Raw genomic sequence first — 20,401 nt, 5'->3', positions numbered from 1 at the left:
AAATTAATTTACACTTTTTATTGCTAGTAGAATTATATCTACTAGAAAGATGCTGTTCTCAGTATCAGTTTTCTTGCATGGTAGTTAGAGTCTGGCCAATTCACATTATCTCTTCACAAGCCAAGTTCTAAATATTAGCTTATTTTCTAAATTACAAAGACACTGATACATTGAACAATAATACTCTAACTGATGTATCCATGTCTTGGATGTAGCCCAAAGTTCTCTGTTTGTAGCAAACTAAATAGTTGGTTTGAGCAGTTAACCCTTGACTACCAGTGAGGAAAAGTACAGATATATCAGTATTGCATTCTATGCAACAGATGCTGAAACAAACAAACATTCTGAAGACAGGAGAGTAAGGTTCATGAGAAAGTCAGTGTTTGTCATTAAAACACACCTAAAAAGATCAAATGAGAGACTATGAACTTCTCACCAGAGGATTGGAGACGGTGACCCTCACTCCTAAAGGATTAGAGATTATGGCCTCCTTCCTATTGGATTAGAGACTATGGCTTCCATTCCTATTAGACTAGAGACTATGGCCTCCATTCCCATAGGACTGGAGACTATGGCCTCTACTCCTAAAGTACTAGAGACTGTGGCCTCCTTTCTTGATAATCTTAGAGATAATGGCTTTACCTCCTAGAGGATTAAAGACTATAGCCTCCACTCCTTGATGATTAGAGACCACGGCCTTCATTTCTAGAGGATTGGAATCTATGGTTTCCTCTCCTAGAGAATTAGAGACTTTGGCCTCTTTACCACAGTGATTAAATCAAAGTGAATTCTTGGTATGTTAGGAATCTTCTTCACCATTTAGATTTCTTTTGAAACCTACATCTATTTATGGTTATGAGCCTAGCCTTTAACGCTGAGCCATCTCTCCAGCCCTACATCTCATGAAATACACAATAGAACTGCAAACAGTAGCATAGTGCAAAGAGCTTATCTTATTTACATTTTCCATAACGATTTATAATAATACCATTCTGGGAAGATGGGAAAGTGAAATAGAAAAAGTATGAATATAATGAGGGTGTAAGAAGTTCAGAAAAAACACATAATCTTAGGAAAAAACCCATGTACTTTTTAAACCCTATAAATTTTAGATACACATATATTATGTAAGTTATGTAGTTCAATCTTAATTACATTGTAACATTTTAGGGGAAAGTATGATTTTACCTTGTAGTTTAACATTTTGGCCAGGAGGTATATGTTTAGCATTTATAAAATTAGTTAACTGTGTTGTTGGAGGTGTATCTGATTTCCCATGTCTTGGTAGTCCTGTCGTGGGGGAGCTGTCTATACTGCTTTGTCCTTTATTCCTGTAAAGGTGGTGTCACTAAGGCAGGGAATAACACACACATACACACACAAAGGAGACTTGATGAGATTGAAAGGCAGCCATTTCGGTTTAGTTGCTAGGTGAGTGAAACCCCAGGAACTGATAACTTTTTTTCATCTGTGTAAAATATATTCTAGATCAAACTGGAATCACACGGAGACTTTCAGATGTGAGTCTGATGAAGCCAACCCTACTTCAAGCTTTCCTAGGGGTATGGTTATCACCAACCTTCAGAATTCTAGTCTCTATGAGAGAACAACTGAAGAGCTTGACAAAAAGCTACCATTTTGATTTAGCTTTGGCCTCTTGATCATGTTTTCTCTTAGGTGATTTTATGTCTATCACATGCACCTCAGCACCTCACCGCCCTCCACCCCAAACATGCTTGCAGACATACATACACACAGATGCACAAAGGCAGGAACAAGACTTTCAGAAAATAATTGGTGTTTTCTGTGGGATTTGTTAGATATAATGAAATAAAGATTTCAATGGAAAGTAGCTATGTGCATTTGCTTGTTGCATGCTCTACTGCGCTCTGCTGCTCTTCTGTAGATATCACTACCCTGACCAAAGGGCATGTGTGGAGTCTTATGAAAGTTCTAGTAAAGAAGCACACTGTAGATATCACCTGATTATTATCTATAAGTACAGTGCTTTTCCATTAAAGCACTTCCAAATGCATCCCTTTGACAAGGCAGTGAGAAACCAAAGCACTCCGTGCATCTGAAACTTACCATGGTTCAGAATTTAAAAACTGGAACTTTAGCTACAAACCTTCTCAGTCAGTTCTTTATTATACATGATTCCAGATATATCTCTGCAGCTGTGGCAATGATAAATGGTGAACATCTGGTACACGGTCATTGAGAGTGACAGCAGGCTGTATAAATTTGATATATATTCTTCCTCCCTGGGAAAAGTCATTTGACTTTATGGAAGCAGTCATCCGAAGACTGCATGCACTCTGAGTCTCTACAGTGCTTTGGTGTGGATTCACTCAGCACACGATTTGACTTCTGTTTAAAAGCTAGGGTTGTTTGTATATTTCAATATTATGGCATTCCTAAAATATTTTCATCTGTGAAACGAAAGTTAGAGAAATTTACATCAAGGATATTTAGGATAATTTAAAAATAAAATTAAAATTAGCAATTGTCTGAATAAATTGAATTTAATTCTTAACAAAACAAAGTACTACTGTATCTATGGAACAAGATTTTGCCTTACCAAAACCCAATCAATCAATCGATAAAGAAATAAAATAAAAAACATAAACAAAAACTCAACACAAAACAGTAAAATAAAACATACTGTATTAATTAAAACCATTTCTTTAAAGCTTAACATTATTGTGACTTTATAGATGGTAGTTTGAAATTCTGTAGAAGTTGAATTCATGAATTCAACTTGAATTAACATGGCGGCTAATTCAGGGGCCTCACAGAAGTGAGTTTCCGTGACTGTCTGGGAGTAAGCTGTTCTACACTGTTTAGATGCTGGCAACTGTAGAGTCTGTCCCATTAATATTGGTCCTGGGAACCCAGTGAATACATGAGGTAGCAACAACAAAACACACCGCTTCCATCGATCGATTCATAAGAAACAAGTTCTTCCATGTGCATTCAGATTGTTTGGGCTTACCCTTGACTGATAAGATGCTGATGACAAGCAGAAAATGGAAAACCATCAGTCCTTAGGGTTCCTCTGTGTGTTAGGGTTCTCTAAATGAACAGCATGGGGGAATGGGAGTGATGAGGGTAACTTAGAGACTGTGGTCCAGAAAGTTCAGCAATGGCTTTTTTCATCAGAAGGGCCAGGGTCTGGGGAATTGCTGGAGAGCTGATATACTTTGCTGTATGTTGGAATCTTGAAAAAGTAAATTCTAATGCCAGTGAAGCAATGACTCAGCAGCAGAACCTGCCCGTGAGAGTGAGGAAAGCAGGCAAAAGGCAAGGGCTTTCTCCTTCCTTGTCCTTATATGTAAATCAGATTTCTTCTCTCACGTCCTTGTTAGTAGGTCAGATGTCTCCTTCCATGCCCTTGTATCTAGGTCAGCTTTCTCCTTCCATGACTTTATATGTAGGTCGGCTTTCTCCTCCCATGACCTTGTGTGTAGGTCAGATGTCTCCTTCCATGTTCTTATATGTAGGTCAGATTTTTTTTTCTTCCACATACTTGTATATAGGTCAGCATCTGAGAAAATCCACATAGGCATGCCCAGTTGCTTAGGTTTTGGTTCACTTTGGATGTAGTCAACTTAACACAAACAAAGATGATCCATAACACTCAGCTTTTCCTAGGTACATCTGTAGGAAGCTATGATTTTAGTGAGCTGGGCACATGAGGAAAACTCTCCATCCATAGACCCCAACTGACATACTGTAGTACGAGTAGCATGAAGATGATCACAAGGTATACTAAGCGAAGCATGCTGAATACCAAGATGAGGGAAGACATAGCTCTAGAAAAACTCAGGAAAAGGTAAGTAAGTTTAATTTATTGTGATTCAAACTTAGCTGACCAAACACAGGATGACATTCAATGGCAGTGCATTTTAAAAGTCAAATCAAAATAAGTGGCCCCTTCTTTCTGTCATCATTGTAAAGGTTAAACTTTAGGAGAGTATATGTAAAATTACTTCTGAAGTCAGTCTTGACTTTGAATGTTGACATTCCTATCAGGCCACAAATTCACATCAAAATCTAGTCAGCAGAAGTTATTTCCATTCCTTTTATTTTATTAAAAAATACTTTGTTCATACAATATATTTTGATCAGGATTTCCCGTCTCCCAGATTCATCCAGATCCTCCCCACTTCTTTCTCTCTTTAGAAAACAAACAGGCAAACTGCAAACAAACAAAATCAACAGCGTAAAGGCAACACAACAAACACACATACAAAAGCAAAACCTATAAAAATACAAAAGCTAGAAACCATAATGAGTAAGACAAAGAAATGCCTAAACAAAGCAATATGAGATGAAAGGTCTACAAAAATATCATTGAGTTCATTTTGTATGTTACTGCAGCAGAGCGGGGGCCACCCTTCTTCACCTCTTGTAATTCTTAGAAAGAACATATTCTGTGTTTGTACATTTATATCACCAACCCTGAACTCCAGATGTCTTCATTTTTGATCATGTTCTTTATTGAGGCAAATCATTAAGGGTGTTTTTTATACTGAAGGATATGGTCTGTCCAGATTATATGTTTGTATATCCAGTACCTTTCCTTTGTATATGTGGATTATGTTTATGTAACTCATCTGTGTGTTTTTTATTGATGTGTAATCAGTCAATACAAATGGAAGTTATTGTTTATAACATGATATTATTAGACTGACAGATATCTGAATGATTAGCATGACTGAGCTAATTGATGGGCCCAACACTTGAGTTTAGTAAGCAGCTTTGGGTATACCAGGGAGAAGTAACTACAGTTTTTTCCTCACAGCAGTCATCAGTCTAGTTACCCTTCTCACAGTAGGTCTTCAGGAAATGTCGTCATAGAACCAGATGGTAGCTGTGTACACCTTTAATCCAGCGCTAGAGAGAACTATAAGACAGGAGGAGACAGCTCTCACACACGGTCTCATTCTGAGATTCCTGGAGGCAGAATCACTATTTAGGACTGAGGTAGAGGTAAGAGCCAGTGACTGGCTGTTTTGTTTTTCTGACCTTCAGGTTGAACCCCAATATCTGTCTCTGGTTTTTTTTTATTAATCATGCTACAGATTCCATGTCAACCAGATCACATGGTGTTTGTGTTTCTGTGTTTGACTTATCTTTAGATATATAACAATGTCCAGTTCAGTTCCATTATCAGAACTGGTCAGATTTTTCTCCTACTTAATGCTGAAGATTGTTCCATTTTACGTGGACATACCACATCTATTTTGTTAGCCTGTCTTAGTTTTTTTCAATGAACATGAACATGAACATTTCTCCTCACTCTATTGATGCTCTTTCTTTTGAAAGCAACTATAATTATAAAAAGTAATGTAGTATAGAGAATAGAAAAAATATAAAACTTCTGTGACCTGGAGAACAAAACACGTAAAAAATTCAAACCACAAATAAAATCATTCTATTTTCTTATGCTGCTATTAAGTACTTATCGTCAGGGAGGAATAATCATGGGTGAATGTAATAGGAGTCATAGAGAAGATTTTCAATTCAAAATGCAGTATTTATCTAACCCAAAACACAACTCAGAACATTTCAGTATTTGTCTGTTTGAAGCTAAAAGGTCAAGAAAAAATTTAACATGCAAATGGATGTGGTTTGAAAACCAGAATCTGGTTTTATTTTTCTTAAAATCCAAAGCAAAAAGGACCTCAAATTATACCCCTCATCCAAGGCCCCACACCTAAGACAACACCATGGACGTCTATGATTGCCAGCCGACATGAAATCTGAAATTACTTAATAAATGGCTTTGCTATTGAAATTCTAATACCACTTTTCTATGTCGATTTATTTTCTGCGGATGTCCAAAAATTGCCCTTTTGGGTCATAAGTTTCCTGCTTGATGGTGTCCCAGAACAAAATGGGAGGGCTTCTCACCACAAATATCAACTCGTTTCCTCTTCCTTTGACTAAGCAGAGTTGGATGGAAGAAAGAAGATTGCTGGAGAAATCCTTAAGTGGGCAGCGTTGTCTCTCTGGTTTTCCTCTCTGTCTATACTGGGTGGGCATTGAGATTTACTAGATTCACTCCCCTGTAGCACCTATATTTAAACAAAGATATACAACAAGCTTTAAATACCCACATCTCACAAAGTTGCAACTTAGGTCAAGTTTCAGGGTTTGATGACCGCAAATTATGATGGATTCATGAGTTTGCTATTTGCAAAAAGGATTTTTTTGTAAACATCTAAATATTCAATATCACAAAATAAACATGTTGAGTGGGTGAACCCATTTAACCTCTGTAAGCTTCTCTGAGGCAGCAATTTTTACTTTCCAGTGAAGTTTTCAGCGGGGAAACAAAGAAAACCAACGAAACAAAACAAAACAAGCCCTGTTTCTTCATCTTGGTCTGCTTCCTGGCCTTGGCTTCATCCAAAAGGGACAAAGTTGAACTACCACAAGAAAGCATTTTGGACCAGTGTCCCAACATCTTAGCCAGGCACAAACCACAGCCCACTGGAAACCTCATGGGAAAAAGCATCCTGAGAGGTTTGCACTCGGAAGAGCCTGCCTTCGTCACGTCGGTCGGCAGGTGCCTGGAGATCATCCACCACTCACTGCAGCTTCTCTGTCGTTGTTGAGACAGATGTCACAAAGTCTTCATGAGAAAGCTGTTTCTCCCAACACGTTGCTTCACACAAAAGGATTTCTGAAAACATGGGATGCTCTTTAATTTTCTGAATTTTTCCACAACCACAAAGTGTCTCGAAACATTATAACCTATCTTTATTGCATCTCCAAGTTCAATTGGGCCTTCATTGTAATGAGGAAAAACAGACATTTTATACCCCTGTTTTACATACATCATAAAGTATTCAAGAGCAGACCCAAAGGCAAAGATGGAAAACCTAGCAGATTGTGCGCGGGGAGGGCACCTTCCAGAGGTTCACCAGGGAGTGTCCTGTGTCCTGGATACAGTCTTTCTCCATCTTTCCTCTTTCTGAAGTCATTGATTTCATCAGCGTTGTCTTGTATGTTCTCAGTATTAGTTACTTGTCGTTGCTGTGCAAAACCCCATAACCAAAAGCAACATAAGGAAGGGAGAACTTATGTTGGCTTACAGTTCCAGAGGGGAAGTCTGCAATGAGGGGGAAGGGGTGACAGCAGGCAGTCAGAGCAGGAAGCTGAGAGAACATCTCGGCCACACACAGAAAGCAGAGAATGAACAGCCAATGACCAAGGTTATAAACCCTCGAAGCAACTGCCCCATACCCTGTGGCATCCTTCTTCCAACAGAGCTCCTCCTCAGGAAGATTCCATAGCCTCCCAGACAGTGCTCAGTCTAGATGATACTTGTGGTGGTAACTCAAACGTTTCAGGGCTTGAGCAATGGCTGGATTTGGACAGCTAACTCCAACCAGATCCCTGTTTTTGGAGACAGTGAGCCTGTAAACAACCAGCAGAGATCAATGCATTCTTTCCAGTAAGTGATACCAGTCTGGAGAGCCCTGGGGTGAAGGACAACAAGGACCAGACTGCTGGTTCCAGGTCAAGGGCTGCTGCTCCACCAGTGATGGTACAATAATTTCAGAAAAACTGGGGTTCCTTAAAGCACCTGTTTCTGTCTTTTGATGGGTAGGGGAGCAAACAAAAATGGCCCACCTCCAGAGTGACATAAGAACCAGCGGGTGAAAGAAGCATTTGAAGAAGATCAGCAGAGCTGAAGAGGTTAGGGCAGAAAGATGCCATCTAGACAGAGTTGACTGGAGGTGGCCTAGAGCCAGAGTGTAAAGGGAAGTCACTGTAGGTGGACAGGAAGCACTCTTAGGATTAAGAGTGTCTGAAGACAGAACTGTGGTGAGTTCCGTATAATCCAGTAAGTTCAAACGAGGAAGTGGGAATGGCTCATGCACAAGGAGAATAATCTAAGCATTGCAGATCTGACACACCAGAAAGCTGTTAAAACTAGACATCAAGGGCTCTGATAAATGCCTAATGAATCAAAATGCAATTAAGTCTCATAGTTGATAAAGTTAACATATCCCAAGAAAGAAGCATATTAATGTGCATGCATATTTATATATTTATGTGAAGTCTATAATAATTCTGTCATGGTTTCTCTTGGTTGCCAGGTTGACACACCTGGAAGGAGGGAGTTTCAACTGTAGAGTTACCTCCACCACACTCACCTGTGGGCATGCCATTGAGGCCCTGTCCTGATTGGTAATTGAAACAGGAACTCCTAGGACACTGTGAGCAGCGTCATCTCTAGGCAGATTGGCCTGGGCTGTGTAAGAGAGACAGTTGAACACAAGTCTCAGTGTCAGCCAGAGAGCATTGTTCCTCTGATTTCTGCTTCACCTCATTTGAGTTCCTGTTCTGACTTCACTTGGTGATGGACTGTATCAAAGAAGATGTAATAATCTCCTCTTTCCCCAAATTAGGTTTAGCCAGTGTTTGATCACAGCAACAGAAAGTAAACTAGATCACACTTTTTACATGAAACGGTACAGTATTGCCGAAGGTAATGTCTCTGTACCTGTAATTGTGATGGTGTGTCTGAGCATTGTACGGTGCAGTGTGATGGACTTACTCCCACCACCTCAGGAAACGCCTTACAGTGTAAAAAGCAACAGACGTGATTACATGGTGTTTTACACGTAGTCATAAATTAGGAAGTGAGGCTTCTCTTAGAGCAGGGGGTGCTTGGAAAAGACCTCTCCCCGTCCACTTTCCCTAAGCCTAGTGATTGTGGTGGTGGGTGCAGCTTACTGAAGAGGCACGTCTGCAGCCAGGAACACCGAAATGACCAAAAGGCTGCTCATATTTGATGGTCTGCTGCAGACCCAACACACGTGTCCTCAGCTAAGCCCCACTGCTCCATGTCGCAGGAATGCAGCCAGGAACACCGAGCAATTATTTCTTGGAATAATGAGAAACAGCATTGTGGATGACATCCTGACGCTATTTACTTAGCAGCAAGAGAGCAAGAGGCTAGCTTGGAGACCTGCAGATGCGTTTTACAGAGCAAACACTTGGGACGGTTGTTCTGAGTCTGGACATTCAGGCTGGGACTTTTCACTGTTCTCATGAGTGGATTTTGCTTAGTCAACTAATCTTTACTTTTGAACTTCTCATTAGAAAGGGTAAATCATATTTTCATTCCATTCTAGAAATTATTGTGAATCTTGTCCCTTCCTTTCAGGAAGAATGGATTGTACCGCACTCTCCGGTTTCAGCGCATGGATGTTACGGTATTTGCTCTGAGTACAGCTGGGTGAGGCTGCAGGTAAAGTCGGAAGATGAAAGAGGCTGAAGCGAAGGTCCATGGAGAGAAAAGTGCCCTGAGAACAGATGGCCAGGCTCACGTCCTCCGCAGCCTCTCCTGTGAGATCACTACAGTTGGAACAAATTTTTCATCTCTTCCTGAAAGATGCAATTAAAACGACATTACTCATGGAGAACAAGGTTAATGAACAGAAGTTCATTAAGGTTTATTTTTAGAAAGCAGTGGGCTGACTGAGTGAAAGAAAACCACCTGCATGCTGTCTGAACACTGAGACTTTTGGAATGGGTCCTCCGGTCAGAGTTCTCCTGATCAAACCTGGCCACTCGTAGGCAGAGCCTAGTCAGCAGTGATGGACTGTCCCAGGCATTACAATGCTCTCTCTCATACAGACCCAAAGGCTGCACACCAAAATGAACTAATTGGCTATTTGCTTTAGAAAGTGTTTACATTTCTGCCAAAAATGATTCTGAGTGTTTTGGCCTGGGTTCCTCCCGATGAAAGAAAAAAGGGACCGTAAAATAATGAAATTGCAAATAGCAGTTTAGTGTGTTTGATTTCTTTATGTACTTCTAGTAGTTAAAGTAATTTGAATCCACTAAAAATGTATGCGTGGGATACAGAGCTTAAGATTGCTGTAGGAAATCCAGCCTAGCAACATCTTTTATTTTTTTAAAATCAAAATTTACTAAAGAGGCATCCACTTGGGATTCTCTGAAGATATTTCTTGTGATGAGTATTTTAATACAGATATCAATATTAGTTGATTTTACCTTTCAGAAATCTCATGATATATAACCATAGTAAGCCAGCAGAGAAATTTTCTACCATGTGCAGATCACTGCGCTCTCCAGACATTAGTCAAGAGACATGCATCAAACCACTCTGCAAAATTTCTGAGTTCTAAAATTTCCTGCATTGACATCATATAGAAAAGAACATTGGTTGTTCTTTACAATAGCACATTCCTTTATATGTATCCAACTGTCTGCACATTTTTTACAGAATCCCTTAGATCTAACCATCCTCACTTGATAAATCCATTAGATCCACCAGTGCTTACTTTGATAAAGTCACATGACTAACACACATAGGCTGGAAGCTGTTCCTTACTCCACACCTGGCCTAATAATTTCTCACCGACTGACTTGAGGAGGTGGGAGGCATTTGACTGGAGTCTTTAGTCTTCTTGGTGCCCTGGCCCTGTCATGTTCTACCTCCAGGCAAAGTTGTGGTGAGAGTTCCAAGCAGTAGGAGAGATGATCTATGGAGTCAAAGTTCAGAGAGATGATGGCACAACTGGGAGGTGAGACACAGAAAGAAATGTTGGCATTTCCCGTTGAGTGGATCTTCATCTACATTTTCATTTGAGGGTTGATACTTACCCATCTCAACTCCCACAGGCAAATGTGGAAGCTGAAGTGTTTCGATTCTGTTATGCAAGTTATGCTAATTTTGCAGAAGTATGCTTTTGTGTGCCTGCACACGTGTGTGTGTTTGCATGCGTATGCGTGCATATATGTGTGTGTTTAAAGAGTGTGCTACACGAGAATGTTTTAAAAATCTGCTTTTCAATGAAAAGATAACCTGTAGCATTTTGTTTCAATTTATCAAATGAATGACTTTGCATCACGTGACAAATTTGAAGGTTATCAACACTAAGAAGGAAAGTCCTTTAATCAATGCTTCACGAAATCTCCTGTTTTCAGAATGCAACATTCATCTGCTGCAGAACCATGCTGAGAAATAGAAGCTTTCCTTGTGGTCTCTCACATATGCAGACCTTTGGGCTGTGCCACGCTTGTACTTTCTATGCATGTCTCTGGTTTGTGTGGAGTACATGCGTAAGAGGGGGGGATACACACGGAGGCCAGAAGAGGGTATCAGACCACCTGAAGACGGTGTAATAGACTGTTGAGATCATAAAGAAAGCATGGGCTACTTTTTAAAATAAATTTGCAATGTAATTCCTGCTTATAGAGTCATCTTTCTGTCTTAGGACTCCTATTGCTGCAATGAAACACCACGACCAAACATCAAGTTGGGGAGAAAAGGGAATGGGGAGGGGGGGGGAGAGAAGGAGGAGGGGAGGGAGAGGGAACTGCGATTGGTATGTAAAATAAGATTGTTTTAAAAATAAAGTACATATTAATGCAGTAAGATATCAGTACTGACAACTGAAAAGTAAGTCTTTATTGCTGAATGTGGAAGGCAAGTGGTTAAAAACTAAAGGGAAGACTTCCTGTTTACATGTTTACATCCATCTCAAGCAAAACCTGTAAATGTGCCTCTTTTGTTGTCTTTATGATATGAATGTCTGTATTTCATTAATAAAATTTACCCTTCTTTACACATATTTACAGTTAACAAAAGAAGTGAATATGTTTTCTATGTTGCTTTCAATGTAATTTGGTTTTCACTGCTCTATTAATTTGTGACACAGTTTTTCTAAAAGAACAAAAGATGATTTAACTTTCATATTGTAGCAGCTGGACAGATAATTTTATTTGAACTTTACACACTGGAAGTTCTAACAAACGGATCCACTACACTGGCATTTAAATAAAATAGCACGCACTGCTCCTCCAAGAGAACGGTGTTTGATCCCAGCATCTGTAAACTGCCTCGGCGGGTTACTCAGTCTAGGGCTTGTAACCTGCCTGGCAGTTCAGTAATTCCAGGGTCCCGGAGAGGCGCTATCTGGAAGATAATGGGCGAGAGAGAGGAAGGAGGCCATGCTAGGTTTGTCAGAGCCTCTGTTTATTAGACAGGGTTACAGCTTATATAGGATAAGGAATTGGGGGGGGGTACAGGGGCCTGGACTCTTGCCACATGGTTCATGTTGGTCACATAGGCCAGGAGGTTACGTTCGGTCAGGTCACGTAGGCCAGGAAGTCACAAGTTGACACACCTAGTTCTCTAGATAGTTTGGAATGTGGGGCGGGTTCTGCTAACAGATAGCTCTCTATTAACAGATAATTGGGTATGGGGTGGGCTCTGTCAATAGAACAATTCTCAATACAATCGGGAAGTGGGGTTCTCTGCAGACTCCCCAGGGCAATGGTTCCTGTAATAATTTTGGGGGGAAAACGGCTCCTGACAAGCATCCACACCGGGAAGCTCTCAACCTCTTTACCTCCAGCTGCAGAGGCTCTGATGCTTCTTGACTCCATGGGCACCTGAGCATTGTGCACAGACCTTTCCCCTATATACACATTCACAAAATTAAAAATTAAAAAAATATACAAAATTGCCATTTTTCTCTTTCTTTCCTTTCCTTTTGTGTTTTGTTTTATTTTGACAGCTTGTAGGAACTTTATTTTCCTTCCACCTTTTCCCCCTTTGCTCAGGTGTTTCCAGAGGAGCTCAAGTCCACTCAGTGGTAGTTCCAACCCATCTGGTGGCCCCTGCCTTGGAAGCTGCTGATCAATCTTCAGTGGCTTTCCGGGTGCTCCAGACTTCAGTAGGAAACTACAGACATCACCGGCACCCTCTCAGACCAGTCTACCCCTTCTGGCAGAGCAGCAGTGAACTCAGCAGCTAGCACAGTCTGTCTATTCACCCTGGAATTCCTCCTTGGTCACAGTCTCCCCGCAGCAGGCTGTTCCTCCTTCTCAGTCTCCACTGGATCTCTGTGAAAGTAAAGATCAGGCATAACTTCCTATGAGAGCTCTCTGGAGATAGTGCAATTCATGCAGAGACCTTCCTGGGTCAGTATCCTCCACATCAGACCCACTGAGTGAGCTCCCTTGTTGCATGGGATGGAGATGTCCACGCAGCACAGGGGAGGTCTGTTACACAGGGCAATGGTGGGCAGGTTGATGTAAGATTCCTCTGTGAGGGGATGGTGGTCAGCCTCAGGATCAGTCACTACTAGAAACCACGGTTCCCTGAAGGCTGCTTGGATTTGGTTAGTGAAGGTTCTAGGCCTGAGTTGGTGCCAACTAAACCAGTTCCTGCAGCGAGGTATTTGAGGACACTCTTCCTCGTTCGTTTGCAGAACAGCAAAGGCTCAATACCTTGAGTTAAGTTTCCCTTTAAGTTACGCTGGCAATGAAGAACAATGCCATATGGACCCATCTCAGGGCAGCAGGGGAAAAGTTCACCAATTGTTATTAACTCTTTTCTATGTACTAGTAAATGCGGTGACTCTTGGAGCATACAAGTTACACTCCTTATAGGATTGTCATGAAGTGTTCAGTTTGCCAGTCACTGGAAATCATGGCAGGTAGAAGGGGAAAGAAAGCATTAGCATTGATGATTATCTTACAGAGGGTATGCTGAAACAATTTTAGCCTATTCCGCCACAGCATGGTTCATTATTTTATGACAGAACTGTCAAGTATAAAATGGAGCAGTAAAACATAAATGTCTTAAAATGTCTTTTATTAAAATTACAAGATAGTGACTGAAAACGGCACTTCTCTCACTGTAAATCCGATAGGACAAACTGAATATGAAATGCTTTGGAAAATGAGATCCTTAATTGTTTTCCTTAGATGGGCTTACCATGTGTGAGAGACACAAATGGTCACTTAAGTTCTTCAAGATTCTTATTCATTATTATGTGTTATACATATTGACACAACACTAACTGGACAATTATGGGTTATATATTTTATCTTGTTCTATACTGCGTATTATTTTACCAGCAAATATTCCTGTTTGGGAGTCACAAATGCAGAACCTCACACCCTTAAAGAAAATGGAATCTCTCTCCCTCTCTCAGAAGCAATCAGCTGTCAAATGGCATTTCATCTAGAAGTAGGAGCTCATGCCCCACCCCAGTCAAGGCTTGAGGGCAGTTTGGCTTGCTCTTGTGGAGATCTTGAGCAGAGAGCAACAGCTATCCATTGCTAGGTCCTTGGAGCAGCTCTTCTTTTTTTATTGATATCTATTGAGCTCTACATTTTTTTCTCTGCTCCCCTCCCTGTCTCTCCCCTCCTTCCTTCAACCCTCCCCCAAGGTCTCCATAGAGCAGCTCTTCTTTCATGTTCTGAGGATGTTATTTTGCCCATGTCCTCCCTGCTCTCCTTTTCCGTGATGGTCCCCAATGAGACTCACTTTTATAGACAAAAAAAAGCACAGACTATTTGACCCAGCAGAAACATCCAAGAACAGAAAGTTCTATGCCCCTCTATCTAAGACAGGATTGCTTATTATCATTATTCTTAAGCCCATAGCCATGGTCAGTAGTGTGAACTCCCTTCCATAAGGTTTTTTTTGGATTACAGGCAATGGCATAAGACAGGAGCTTAGAGTAAGCCGAGGGGCTGTAGACCTGAGCCTTAGGCTGCTGTTGTGACCGCTGGTGGCACACTGGAAACTGTCCCATCCAGATGAAGCTCAGGTTGGAACATGAGACATGGGCACAGAAAAATATAAAGATACATGTTTATCTTACTGTAGAGACATAGCTAAGTGAAACATCAAAATATAGATACATTAGAATTACCTCTAGGTAGTTAAGTACATTTATATTTATTTTGATTTTCCCATTTATCAAATATAAAGTTTAAAATGGGAAATGCCACTTGAAATAACCAAGTATTTCTCTTGCTGGTGGCCTTATACCAAACTACTGGCTTTTAAAAATCATTTTGTTGTGTGATACATGTAAATATTTTATGCTAATAATTTAATAGAAAGGATGTAGTAAGTTTAGGACTCTGTGAACATATGTGGGCTTTTATCTTTCAAACGTCTACAAAGGCTCCAATTTTACTCCCTTCAGTTTATATCATTTTTTCTTTCCTCTCAAATGGAACAGTGTCAGAAATACATCAACAAGGGCTGATTCTAGACAGACCCTGATTTAAATACTGCTGTCTTAAAGCACATATCTGTGACTGTACAGTCAATGAATGTACAAAACAGATCGCGAAGGGCTGTGGAGTTTGTGCCCAGGTGTGACATGGACACAGACCCACAGCCTCATTCTTCTTAGGTCTCTTTTCTGGCAAATGAAACTCATTCAACAAGGTGAGGGAATTGTGCCTATAGTGTCGGTGCCAACCCTGACAGGAAGATGCTCACAGTAAGGACCCTGACAAGAAGATGCTCACAGCGCCGACCCTGACAGGAAGATGTTCACAGTAAGGACCCTGACATGAAGATGCTCACAGAGCCGACCCTGACGGGAAGATGCTCACACTAAGTACCTTGACTTGAAGATGCTCGGAGCAGCGCTGGCCCTGACAGAAAGATGCTCGCAGTAGGGACCCTGACATGAAATTGCTCACAGCGCCAACCCTAATGGGAAGATGTTTGCATTTGTTTACCTTCTTGTCTGTGGGCTGCATCAGTGCAGCTAGAGACCTGATTTTCTTTACTCTGAAGCTCGAGAGGAAGAGAGTGTCTAGACCAAAGAATGGCTTGTCAGCTTTGTGGCTTGCCAGAGGTCAGACTTCATTACTTTCCAGGTGTGTGGTGCTCTTCAAACAAATGCGAGCTGCAAATGTCATAGACACTGCATGTTCATCCCATAAGAAAGACAGACATTCAGTCCAGAAATGAGAGAGCAAAGTCCACTTATGGTTTTAAGTATCTGAAAATGAAAACAGAATTCTTTATTCGCTTCCTGTGCTGGTATTAATGTAAATTGTAGTTAAATCCTATAAAAACACACAACATCGAAATATTTTTAACCTAAGCCATGCTGGTCTCAAACTCTCCACAATATACATCATATGCAACAGTGGAATTGAATACTTCGAGATAAGAAACTGTTGAGTTCTGTGTCTGTGTAAGTCACTCTATACCCTTCTCCCAAACCCTCCTGTGCCTTCCCATTTATGACCTCTTCTTTAATTATGAAGCACACACACACACACACACAAACACACATGCACACACACATTTATATAGTCTACTGAGCCTGCAGTTATTTTTTTTAAGTGATTTTTATCATTATGTTATAAGAACTAGTGAGTTTACTTCCCAGCTTTTGAAAAGCCCAAGGTTTTTGCATGGAGTTAGAATATTAATGTACTCTAATAGTTATTTAAAGAAAAGACGTGTGACCTGCAAGATACTCGGCATACAGGTAGATAATTCACAGTCAAAACTGGTAACCTGAGTTTAATGTCCAGAACCTTTGTCATAGAAGAATTTTTCAGGTCTTCCTCCAACTTCTACATACTCATGCTTTTCCACGTGCAAGCACACGCACACACCAAAAGTACATGATTAAAATAGCATTATAAATATATGCTGGTCATCCAAGGGTTGCTTTTATGGAAATTCATCCAAACACTTGCAAAATGATTCCTGAAAATAATATAATTATCTCGGGGATTAAACTACTAAAATCCATGTTCTTTAAGAAATCTGAGCTAAACAATCCTGGGGACTTCCTTTCTAGCTTTATACTTTTGTGTTTACTAACAGTAGGTGAACAACAGAGTTAAAATTCCTGTTCAAAAGAACCACAGAGGATGAGGATGGCCTAATTTCTATTCCTACTCAATTACATTGTCATAATTCAATCATAGATTCAAGCTTTTTTCTCCATTCATTTCCCAATAGACACAAACATTTCTCTTTAGATACTTCCTCTAACATAGAATTTCTTACCATTTTTAAGTTATTATTTCTTTCCTTAAAAACTTCTATTATAACTTAAATTACTAATTTCCTTAATTCAGTTTTTATCCTCCCCCTCTCCCCTTTACTTTATATTTTCCCAGTGCTCTTTCACACACTTTGGTAAACAATACTTTTTTATAAAGTCACTAGTTTCCTTTGGTTTATTTTAAAACATTCATTTACTTATTTTTGAGAACTTGGATATGCACGGGTGTTTGAGAAAGGAGGTAGCTAATCAAACTGATTACCAGAACTTGGGGCCAAGTACAGGCTGCTAATTGAATTCAGGTTCTGTTTAATCCTTAGCGTAATGGGGTAGGGATCAGGTAGGGGTCAGGTAATGCTTGTTAGTTTTTGAAAGTTTCAAGTTGCTTCCTTGAGAGCCTGATTTCTGCTCCAGTTACTCAACTTCTTGCCTACCATTTAGGGCAAATATGAGATTCAAGGAAGCAATAACCATGAGGATTTTAAGTCATGATGGCAAGGATGCTGGAATACCAATGTGAGAGAAAGCATCCACGAAGCAGATGAGGAGTCAAAGAAACATCTTGGTGACTCACAGGAGGAGCAGGGCTGCGAGAGCCATCCAGTAGTCAGGGAATCCAGGTATCAACTCAATTACCACAAATTAAATAAGAAATTGTTTTCTACCCCTAAGGAAAAAGGCAAGAATTAAGGTTGAGTAATAAATTAAACACTAATTTCTCAAAGCCTGTCAAATTAACAAAAAGAAAAAAGAATGAATTAGGAGGTTTTTCTAGCTTGCAGTCCTGTGCTTTGCTGGCAGTCTATTGTGCAAATACAAAGGCCTATGATAGTTAATGGGCTTAGACCTGCCTGTAAAGTAGGTTGACATAGAGCTAATGGGAGAGAAGACAGTGGTATAAAAATGTCAGAGACAGAAATAAGTATGTCCCTTAAAAATTAGTAGCGATTTATACATCATAGCTGTTTTACTGGGCAATACTCAATAAGATGACTTGATTATTTTAAGTCATATGAGTACATTCAGAGTTTATTAGAACTCTGAAAATCAGCTTGATTCACTGTAAGACCTTGAACTACCATTCTAATTTCCTTTTAAGATTTTTTTATAACTAAATAACAGTGGCTGTCTTATACTGTTTTACTATAAAAATAATTTATAATATTGCTATATTTAAGAGTTATTTTTTTAACTGTCCATGGAAATACATAAAGGTTTCTTTTCTGTTAAAATGACACATGATGTATATATATGTGTATGCATACATATATATATATGTTTATATATATATATATAAAATCAAAGAAAAAGAGGCTATGAACTTGAGAGGGAGTAAGGGGTTGGAGGAAGAGGAGATGGGGGTTTTGGAGGAACAGGACATGGGAGGGTTTGGAGAAAGGAAAAAAGGGAAGCATGGTGCAATTAGATTTTAATTAAATTGCTAAAAACTAAGACAAAATGAAGATTAGTGTGAACTTAGAGAGAAGTGCAGCAATTCTACTGTTCAGATGACAAATGATTACATATCTGTGTTCATCAAACTTCTTTACATAAAAATGACCCTGGATGCACCAGTAGTCTTAGGGATGATCATGGAGTCAGGGGACCTTGTTGCCTCAACCCTTTCATGGGTCTGAGCTTAGGAAAGAGTGTGGTAAAGAGGCCGTGACTATGCGCTGTTTTCTCAGCATGTCGTCAAACGTTAGCCAGGTTCTTTTCAGTAACTGATAGTTTGCTAAGATACTTTATGTTTTCTGAATATAAATGGGGCAACAGTGAGTAACTATTTTGTTGAATTTCCTTGTTTTTAAAGATTAAAAGCAAGTACTCATTCCTCATTCTCAGGACAGAATGTCCCAGAGACGTGTGGTAGAAAATAGGAAAGTTCTTTAGAAATAGGAAGTTTAGAAATCATTTTACTAGTTCCTCACGCTCTATGGACTTTAACATGAAAAATTCTTAAATCCCCATCAGAAATTTGCAGTTTGTGTGTGCTCTGCTCATTCATGCTATTTGTGATCTTGACATAATCTACAGCCATTGGAGAAATGATCTGTGAGGAACTGCCTAGATCAGGCTGCCCTGTACGTATGAATATGGGTTACTTTAGGGTGGGTAGATCCATCTACTTTGGGTGTCCCCGTTCCTTAGGGAGGGGATCCTGAGCTGTGTAGGGGTGGAGACGTGAACCAAGCACAGGCATGCCTGCATCCATCCTCTGCTCTTGGCTGTGGTTGTGACTGGCTGCTTCAGCCTTTTTCCTTGACTGGGTCTCGTTTTCTTCCTAAGGTGCTTTTACCAGGCTTTGTTAAGACAGTGACAGGAGGTAGAATTAAGAGAAGTTTTCATTAAAGGAGATAGAAATAAATCATTTGTGTGTGGAATGAGGCTCATCCCTTCAATATAGACAACTATGTATGTGAACAAGACTGAGCACACTAATCCCTGTCCCTGAGCCTCTGGCAGATGGTACGTGACACTTACCCTTAGCCATTCTGTCCAGTGAAAAATTGAAACCAGAGCCTGAATCGCCAACCTGCTTAGCCATCTGGTGTTTTGAGGTGGATGTTTTAAAGGCACTCATAGATAATTTATAGACCACCTAGATCTATGTATTTAAGGCTTTGTGACCAGACTGACCTGAAAATGCCCTGGGTTCCACATAGGCAAGGGTTATCAAGTGATTCATATGAAATATGTGCACTCGGCCTGGCAGAGGTATGTGCAGCCTTCAGATTCCTTTAACATTATTAGGCTTTGGGATGAGGTGGGGTCAGAGTGTAAATAAAGTCACTCCTGAAATAAAATGGTAGTTTTATTTATAGTTAGATACAGATAACTCTAAAATAATTTTACCACATTAATAAGAATTTCAATCATGCTTTCCTCCCCCATCCACTGTTGTGTTAAAGCAAGAATGGAAAACCTAATAGCACACTTAAACACCTAAACCCATGGCAAACTTTTCCAATATATTTGCAAACTTTTCCTGGGTGTTTTTCAAATTCTAGGTAACAAGTTCCTAAAGGTGGGAACCACTTTGATAGTTGTGGTATTTGTGAGAATGTGGGCTAGTTTATTTAGATTCACAAATGTCCCAAATTGATGTTCATTTCTATGAAAGTGTCCAACCCTCACTCACATGCCTATGATACTGGCAGGCAGCTAAGGTGGCTGATTTTGTTTGGCACTCTTAGCATCCCAAAAGTTTAGCAAAGGCTTGAAGGAATGGGTCTGTCTTTGTTGGGATGCAGAACTTACAAAATTATGTACTAAATGAAACCTTCTTTGTTAGTTAATGAGTCTTTATCTGTAGTGGTTGGAAAGAATATTAACAGCATGTTTGTATGTCTATCTGTGTAGACAGAGAGAGGTAGAGTGCAAAAGAAAGGTGATCTTTTCTACATCAAATTAATTGTAGCTGTTCCTTCCATCTATATAAGGACTGGAGCACACATATTTTAATGATATATTTACTTCTGATGGTTGCAATATGCCTCTATATGAAACAGGAGACAATATGACAGATAGAATCTCTCTCTCTCTCTCTCTCTCTC

The 20,401-nt window shown here is 40.0% G+C and overlaps 1 pseudogene; it reads right to left on the bottom strand.

Moving 5' to 3' along the window:
• Positions 1 to 12,637: 12,637 nt before the first annotated feature.
• Positions 12,638 to 20,401, bottom strand: part of LOC101983651 — a 19,771-nt pseudogene continuing 12,007 nt past the window's right edge.

Source organism: Microtus ochrogaster, chromosome 1 (genome assembly GCF_000317375.1).
Source record: "Microtus ochrogaster isolate Prairie Vole_2 chromosome 1, MicOch1.0, whole genome shotgun sequence".
NCBI classification, from domain to species: domain Eukaryota; kingdom Metazoa; phylum Chordata; class Mammalia; order Rodentia; family Cricetidae; genus Microtus; species Microtus ochrogaster.
Note: the sequence above shows the minus strand (reverse complement) of the source record. Positions and strands in the feature narration are given on the sequence as shown.